Source organism: Aedes albopictus, unplaced genomic scaffold, assembly GCF_035046485.1.
Source record: "Aedes albopictus strain Foshan unplaced genomic scaffold, AalbF5 HiC_scaffold_186, whole genome shotgun sequence".
Lineage (NCBI taxonomy): Eukaryota > Metazoa > Arthropoda > Insecta > Diptera > Culicidae > Aedes > Aedes albopictus.
This window is the reverse complement of record NW_026916965.1, coordinates 6,149-15,530: the sequence shown is the minus strand read 5'-3', so window position 1 is coordinate 15,530 and position 9,382 is coordinate 6,149. Positions and strand designations below refer to the sequence as shown.

Sequence of the window (9,382 nt, the reverse complement as noted above, 5' to 3'; positions counted from 1 at the left end):
TTTTTCCGTGAAGTTTTAATTATTTCTGGTGTTCGATTTGAATAGGTCGTATGTTTGCTGTGATTCATATGCAGATTCGACCTATTCAAATCGAACACCAGATTTATTCAGTTTAACATTTTTTCCGTGCTTTGTTTTGTTGATGTTTGTGACTTTTTTGATGCAAAGGAAAGCTTTCATAGGAAAGAGAAAAAAGTGAATAAGTTGAAACATCAATTGAAAATCAATAACATGTTTAAATCAGTGGTAAACCAAATGTCCTATTCTAAGAACTGCAGGTCCAAGCAGGGGTCCAAGAGATATGGTGGGCTAGGTGTGTAGAGTGCGATGAGAGAAATACGAATGTAGGCCAACCCGGAATGATGCAGGTCAGATTACCGTAAATCAGTGGATGAGTTCAACACTATTATTTCTGTATTTGCATTTAGGGGAATTTTCTCCTCTTCTCTCATGTGAACTTGCCTTCGACCTCAATCGAATCAAATGCGATTGGCAAACTTTATCTTTGACGTAGAGCCATCTTTAACACATGGACTGGACTGAACACTGAAATGACTTTTAATATAGGTTCGTCTGCGGGTTCGCTTTTTAACCTAACTTATACTTGAATCGAACTTGACAGTTTTCTCATGAGTTGTTATGTATTTCCGTGTATTTCAAACTTTAGTCAAACTGGAGCCTCAATATTGCAATAACGGTTAAGCACGCTGTAATGATACTTATGTACCTCGTCACCCACTTCATGCAACTACATTAGTGGTCTAATAATACTTAGCGCGCTCGGCATAGTTCCATCATGCCGCTCAAAGTGTTGCCACAAATAATGCTTAGTTTGCGAAACCCAGTTATCTTGCTGGTGGGGCATGGGAGCCTAAGCTTCAACTGTTAATGCAATCAGAGACTACTCAGACCTCGACTCAGACTTAGACGTGGGCGATCCAATATGAAGGGTTATCCAAAACGCTCCGGAGAATTCCCAAAGCGCATTCTCATAATGCTAGTAAGCCTAAGATGCCATTAACAGGAGGAAAATGACAAGATAATATAACATTATATGGTTTATGTAATGTAAACCAATACAACATAACAAAAGAGAACTATTCCAAAACCATTTAATTAAATGTATAACCAGTAGTGAAACTACAATTGAAAACTATATATTTACGGTACATTTTATTGTTTGAAACCATATGTGTACCATACAATGTACGGTTTATTAAAACCCACGTATCAGTATTTATAACAATTCATTTACAATATAATGTATGGTTTTGCAAAAAAATATATATGGAGAAAAATATTTTTTTATATTGTTACGATACTTAACCACCCGTATAGTATATTGTAAAAATCTTATTTACAATATACTGTATTGGGTTCTACATTACATTTTATTGTTTTTGTATTTTTATTTTTACAGTGGTGTCTATTGTAAAAATATGGTTTTAAATAGTACTGTTACAATACACACTGGGATTTCAAAAATGTTCCTATCACGCTAATACCCCAGACAGACATGTGATACGAGTATGATTCCTGTACAACGGTACGCAGTGTCATGAAAATTCTAACAAGACTGACTTGAACTGAGAGAATTTTCAGTATGGCACTCATTTCAAGCGCAATTGTACAGTGATTCTTGTATCACATGTGTGTCATAAGTATTACCCATGTTGGTGTCAAAGCGACCCAGATTGAGCAAAACTGCAGTTACTCTAATTTGAGTAAAGGCACCTTTACTCAAATCTGGGTTATCGATGTTGGTGGCCAAATCTGGGTAACCGGTACCCAGCTCCTCCAGGGCCTTGATTTTGTTATTTTATTTCCAATTTACATTTTTGATAAAGAGCTCCTAATATCCATGTTCTGTTCACTTACCTGATGCAGGAAAACAGTTCCCCGGAAGAATTTTTCTGTTTTCCCGTCATTTCCCTGATAAAAAAGGTCATAGAGATACAACAGAATCTATTGTTACAACACGCTGAAATGAATGGTATTTACTATTAATTCAATTGTTTAAAACGATAGAGATATGGTTTTCCACCATAGCATATATTGTAAATGTCATTTTTACAATAGAAAATGGGGGTTGTTATGCATCTTTACCATAAAAAATCCTAGAATTCTGGAGTAAATTCAAGTCAACTATTGCCCGTTGCGAAGATTTATAGATTCCAACGCAAATAAATGATTAGGCTCATTTTCAGCGTAGGTACATTATAAATGTTTGTTTACAATGCAAAACTATCACCAAATGTGTACTTAACAACACAGCGTAAAATATTCATCAGGACGCAATCTGTTTTTATATCTGTGGGCCCACGCAAGAAAAATCCACGCAACTAATTTTCGCGCAGGAGTCTAAACAGGTGGAATCTCCGCAATACCATTCAATGTATGGTGTTTTTATAAGTGAAATCTCTAGTACCATTGATTTTATTGTGCACGTATTGTAGTTCCAATACAGCATTTTCAGCAGGAATGGTACCTCATTCAACGTTTTCCGATGCGAAAGATCCTCCATGAACAGCGACAAGAGAGGACTTGGAGGTGTGTTGATAGCTGTTTCTGAGCGACATAGTAGTTGTCGCATTGCAACGTGCAACGGAGGAGGGCTCGAGCAGGTGTGTGTTTCCGCCAACATCGGCGGTCGTCGATTTCTGTTGTGCAACATCTATATTCCGCCGGACAAAAGTCGTAACATCGAATTGATGGAGGAACATGTTGCAACCGTTCGTGAACTCTGCGACAGTGCCTCCAATGATGACATCATTTTTGTGTGCGGCGATTACAATCAACCAGGCATTGCCTGGGCTCAAGGTGAAAACGACATAAATCCAGCGATCTCGTCCCTCATCACTCCAGCGGGTACTGCGTTAATCGATGGGATGACCTTCTTGAATTTGAATCAAGTGAATCTGCAACGGAATGGCCTAGAGCGCACCCTCGATTTGGTTTTTGTTACTGAGAGCAGTTGTGCGGATGTTTCCGTAGCCGACGAATCTCTGGTGCCCGTCGATGATCACCACCCTCCACTCAGCGTTCGCATCAACATCCCGACTGAATGTCCCATGCCGGTTCCGACGGCGATTGAACATGAACGTGGACTAAATTACCGCAAAACCGATTTCAGTGCGCTCTGTGATTACCTTTCTGGATTAGACTGGAGTTGTATCTACGGACGTTTAGATGTCCATGACATAGCGTCGAATTTTTGCAACATCTTTCGCGAATGGTTGAACGAGCATGTTCCGGTCAAGCGTAAACCTGTTTCACCCGCTTAGAGTACACCTCTTCTTCGCCATCTGAAACGACAACGAAACCAATGGCAACGTAGGCTGCGCACCCATCAGTCGTGTTACAATAAATCCAGCTTCAAGCGAGCAAGCGACGAATACAGGAATCTGAATGCTGCACTATACAAGTCCCACGTCCTAAGGGTACAGTTTGGATTACGGCGGAACCCGAAATCTTTTTGGGGCTTTGTCAACAGCAAGAAAAAAAATCGTCAATTCCCCACAATGTAGTGTACGAAAATATAGAGTCATCAAGTGAGATTGAAGCATGCAACTTTTTCGCGAGGCATTTTGCCTCCGTTTTTCAGTCAGTACCCTCATCTGATATCGATGCTACCCTGGCCGCTTCGAACATTCCGCAAGATCAAGATGTAATTGACTTGGATGCATTCACAGTTACGCCCGAAATGGTTATTAGTGCATCTAAAAAGCTGAAGAATTCATTCGCTCCTGGGCCAGACGGTATTCCTGCTGTTGTACTCCGTCGCTGTGCAAGTGCCATAGCTGAGCCACTGTCCTTTATCTTCAATCGTTCGTTCGAGCAAGGAGAGTTTCCGTTGAGTTGGAAATTATCCTACATGTTCCCTGTATACAAGTGTGGTGACCGCCGGCATGTTCAAAACTACCGTGGGATTACGAGCCTTTCAGCTGTCTCCAAGCTCTTTGAGATCATCGTGAGTGATCAAATTCTACGTGCAACGAAAGCCCATTTATCAAACGATCAACACGGGTTCATTCCCGGTAGGTCTGTTGCTACCAACTTGTTGGACCTAACAACTACTTGTTTGACGTCCTTCGAAGAAAGTGCGCAAGTGGATGTGATATATTGTCGGGCCGCCACCAAACCGGACTTCGCACAATCAAGTCGCGACGCGACCCAACTCGCGACGTTTTTGAATCATGTCAAAAGTAGTGCGCATCTATCCCGTTGTTGTCAGCAACTCAGCGCACTAGATGCGAAACAGTTGCGACACTTGCGAACCAAGAAAATGGCAATTTTTGATTGAATGGCTGTCTTGATTCCAACCGGATAGACAATACACAGACTTAAAAGCAGCGTTCGACAAAATTGATCATAAGGTGTTGCTCTGCAAGCTGTCACGACTAGGAGCTTCGAATCGTCTTGTGTCAGGGATCTCTTCCTATTTGACTAATAGGTCATTACGCGTAAAGCTTGGATCTAGTGTTTCGCTTCCTTTCATCAGCACGTCCGGCGTACCGCAAGGAAGCAATCTGGGGCCGATACTGTTCGTCATTTTCTTCAATGACGTGGCTTCGTCACTTGGCTACAGGTGCAAACTTATTTACGCTGACGATTTGAAAATCTATGTCGTCGTGCGCTGCTTTGAGGACTGTCTTCAGTTGCAAGCGTTGCTGGACACTTTCGTCAATTGGTGTCGCAAGAACAAACTTGTCATCAGCATTCCCAAATGTCATGTGATGACCTTTCATCGCTCAAAAGAACCAATTATTTTCGACTATCGCATCGACAATTCTGTCCTCAACAGAGTGGACCAAGTGACAGATCTGGGCGTTATACTGGACCCAACTAACAATTACTCTTTTTACAAGCACTTTACGACGAATTAATTCAGCATGGTGCTGAATAACATTTGGATAATTTTCAGGCACAACCTTTGTTCGGTTTTAGTTCACACAAATTTGGAGAAACAATAAAGCATAGTGTTGTGTACCAACTGAACTGTTTGTTGTTTAAAACATTTTACAAACTGGTAGTAAAGCCAAAGTAAAGCTGTTATTCAGCTACTGCAAGAATGAATTTAAAAAATAAAATGCAAAATTTTTCAATTTCTACGAGAGTTTATGATTGACACTTTATGCTGTGAACAACTATTGTGAAATAATAACTACAAATACATTTACCTAAATCAAGATTCGAACTCGAGACCCATCGATTGCCAGCCGCTTGCCTTCCTATCTGCGCCATCCTAGAGATGATGAGTTGACGCACTCAAATCAAAACATAAACTTCCCGTGGTTGTATAATGATTACACTTTGACTCCTATTCAGCAGTGGTGAATAATGTTCTGTTTATGGTTAACAACTGAAGACCACATTAATTCATCTGCTGTTCAGTAAAAAAAACACGTGTTTTTCATCCTGTACACTGAGTCGAAGTATGATGAAACGAAAGCGCTTATTTGACTTGTTAAAAACACATTGTACAGATACATGTTCTAATTTTTGCATGTACTTGACAAGAAGCAGAAAAAGGTCTTGTTAAACTATTTTGTAAAGAAATAACTGCAAGTCGAATAAAAATATTATTAAACGCTTGAAATGTGTTTAAATTTATAATTGTTGATACCGATACGAAAGGTTGAACATTGGCTACTTTTTCACTTGAAAAAAACATTTGTACAGTAATGTGTACAGCATAATTTTAGTTCAGCTATCATTACTATTATAAAGCAACAATTCAGCATGCATGCTGGTTTGCGGCTTGCAATTGTTAGTTGGGGATGCAAAACTGTCCTTCAACGCCCACTACTCGTCGATCATCTCCAAAGCTAATCGCCAGCTTGGGTTTGTCTCTAGAATAGCCAAGGATTTCACCGACCCATACTGCCTAAAAGCGCTTTATTGTTCTCTCGTACGACCGATCTTGGAGAACGCTTCGGTTGTGTGGGCACCAAACGATGTAACTTGGAATCTGAGAATCGAGCGGGTTCAAAAACGTTTTATACGGCTTGCTCTCAGAAATTTACTTTGGCGCGACCCAGCGAACTTGCCACCATACCCTGATAGGTGTCGGTTGCTCGGAATTGAAAGTCTTGACAGAAGGCGCAAGATACAGCAGGCCAAATTCATCGTCCAGCTTCTCAACGGAGATATTGATTGCCCTCATCTCCTATCTTTGATAGACTTCCGAGCACCAAGTAGGATGTTAAGGCAGCGTCGCTTGATGCAATTCGATCGAATTACGGCTACAATCAACCCATCTGTGCAATGATTCGTATGTTTAGTTCTGTAGAGTCCTCGTTTGAATTCGGTGTGTCCACAAGTAAATTTGTCAGTAAAATTAGAAGATTAAATTCATTGTAGCTAGTACGTAACATTATTCATTAAGACAATATTGTCAGATGAATTATAATATATAAATAAATAAAAAATACGTACACAATATAATTTATTGTTGAACAGACAAATTTATCATTATTCAATGGTTGTTTATGGTGATTTTATTGGACTTTTTTATCAGGTTTATTAGCATATTTTTCGCGGAAACATCCTTAATTTCCAGCGTTCTCCTAACCGCTGCCATATTCTCAAGCCGGAAAATGACAAAGTGCCGATTACCCAGATTCAAGAAATCTGGGTTTTCGGGTAACCCGGATTTTGACAACTGCTAACAACATAAAAATCCGGGTACACGGAGAGATTGGAAAATGCTAAAATGCATAAAATCTTTACTAAAAGCATATTCGATCTGCCCACCCTTTCGAATGCATATTTTGGTGGTTATTCATTCAATTCATACATTGGAGTTTTGCATTGGAATGCATATATCAAATATATTTGTCAAGGCATATTTGAAATTGTTTTTGTTTTTTTTTTCAATTGCGATGAATAAGAAAAATGTAATAAGTTTAGTAGAGTAAAACAGTTCACATAATAAATTTATTAACTTTATCCTTATCTAAAATACATGTAAATCTTACTCTGAACTATATTAGTCGGAGATAATTAGCACCAGGCTTATTGCACGGAGACTCCTACGGTTCGTTCATCGTTGCATGATGTTGCACCGGAGCCGGAGTCCGATCCTTGATCGGATCACTTCTGCAGCAGGAACTGACTAGATCTTTCCGGCGGTGCTGAAATCTGTGAAGTTCGGATCATCTTTCTAGCAGGAACTGGTTCGATGCATCTTCCTGGTGGTGCCAGTATCTGTTAAGTCCAGATCTTTCCGGTAGTGCCGAAAGCTGTTGTAGATTGTAATTGTAATTTATTATTCAACGTAAACCTGTCAGTAGATAAGAAAAACATACAATTTAGCCTCTGTAAGAAACATATTCTAGATGTACTTACCGACAATGGAGTAGTAATCGCGATCGCGGTTTGGGATACGCCATGGCTTTCCCTAAGGACACTAGAGGAACTCGCGGACAAACTAAACACATGAGCGCGGATAACTTTATAACTTCCTATCAATAATGGCGGTGGTCAAGTTGAATATTTTATTAAGTCCTAAGAGTACTATAAGGGTCTTGATATTCACGGTAACCAATAAATACCGCAAATTCCGCGGATTGCATATTATAAATGAAGCAATGCATATTTTTCATGCATGGCAATGTTTAAAACAGGCAAATGAAAAATTATTATTAAATAATAAACTAAAATGATTAACCATTTTTCTCCGTGTAGAATCGACCCGGGCGATGGGTAGTTTCAGGTTAGCGTGTATCTGACATACACAGTGAAAAAAATCACTCAAAGCATGTGTTATATTGTATGTTGCTTTCATAACAAAACGCGCTGCCAACTTCCAGTCGGCATTTCTGAATCATCGCAACGAAACAAGCACCACCTCTGCTGCTGTTTGTGTTAGTGAGATCGGAGAAACGTCGGACTCCCGCCTGCTGATTGGCTGCGACGACTCTGGCGACGGTTTCATCCGCGACGGATTCAAATCGTCGCGTTCGATAAGGGGGGAAACCGTCAATAGCTAGGGATGAGACAAAAGGCTAAAAAATAAAAATTATATATTTACAACTACGGTTAATAAAAACGTCAAAAAATGAGTAAATATGTACTCTTGAACCATATATTGTGGTTTAAAACAAGAATCCCGACAGGACTTTAGGAGCCTATTGAATGTTTTTGAAAACGCGGAAACATCGCAAACATCGGAATATGTATCATCAATAAGTTTTGAAAATCGATGATGGCTTTGTTAAAATTGTTGCTATTCTATATGAAGTGTTTTCAGAATTCAGGAGCATTTTGGCTAACGTCGACGAAAAGTTCATGAGTACAACGACGAGAAAGGCACTATCACCACTAGGTGGATTGATGTGTTTTTTTTTGTTTATTGAAGTTGTAATTGGGGACTACGAAGGTGATGATTTTGTTTGCGGTTTTCTGAGAGAAAGTGAAGAAGGGAAGTTTTTTGCATTTTTTTTTCACTCATACGCCCATAAGAAACCCCGTAGGAAGAAAGAGTCTTTCCCGGCTCATCAACCTTCGTAGTCGCGAATTACAAGCCGGACTTTGTCCAGAGCGCTCGAGGCTAGAACTTCGAGCTCGCAGGAGGGGCGTCAGCTGGTGCCATGAGGATTTCATGTCGACTAGTTCGACCGGGATCAGTTATGGAAGGATTGTTTGATGGTTGGGTTTTCCTTGGCGATGATGAAGTCATTGCCGGAAGTTTGGACGATTTGGAATCGACGCTTGTTAATAAGTTGTTTGGCATTCCTAAAGACAATATATACAGTAGCATACAGTGTCTTTAGGCATTCCGTTTGAAAGGGATTCTATGAGTGCTTTCGTTTTTCGCTTTTGTTCTGATTACAGCTGATAAACGACGCCTGAAAGACCAGTCAAGTTACGGCGTCGCGACGTTACAACCTTTTGAGCGATTTTCGTCATTTTATCCGAATATTTCAGATAATTTCCGATTTTGACCATTTTGTTGAGAATAAAAAGCGATAAAACCTACCAAAAATTGGAAAACGGGGGAAATGTAATGGAAGTAATGGATAATAATTGTTAAAATCAAGAATATCAAATATAATAACGCATTATCGCATAATAATTGAACCGAAATGGATTATTGTCGCCCCCTCGTTTTCAGCAGGAAAATACGTATTGCTTATCCAGAGAAATCATCCAACCTGGCGGAGTAAAGTAGACCTGTTGCGCAAACGTCAAACTACTGCACACTTTAAAAAGTGTGCACACAACCTTGCAACTAAAATAAATTGGCGAAAATTTAAATTATGTTTAATGGCGTTTAACTGCATTCAAAAGTGCTGAAACTACAACTAATGTAGTTTAAAAACAATTTACATATTGACGGTTTCCCCCCTTATCGAACGCGACGATTTGAATCCGTCGC

The 9,382-nt window shown here is 39.7% G+C and overlaps 1 long non-coding RNA gene across 1 annotated transcript; it reads right to left on the bottom strand.

The window, feature by feature from the left end:
* Window positions 1-1,156: 1,156 nt before the first annotated feature.
* Window positions 1,157-7,481, bottom strand: LOC109411554 (uncharacterized). The gene is made up of 2 exons (XR_003895982.2): window positions 7,351-7,481; window positions 1,157-7,244 (listed from the first exon to the last, which is right to left on the bottom strand). It is a non-coding gene; the product is annotated as an uncharacterized LOC109411554 (long non-coding RNA).
* Window positions 7,482-9,382: the final 1,901 nt, after the last annotated feature.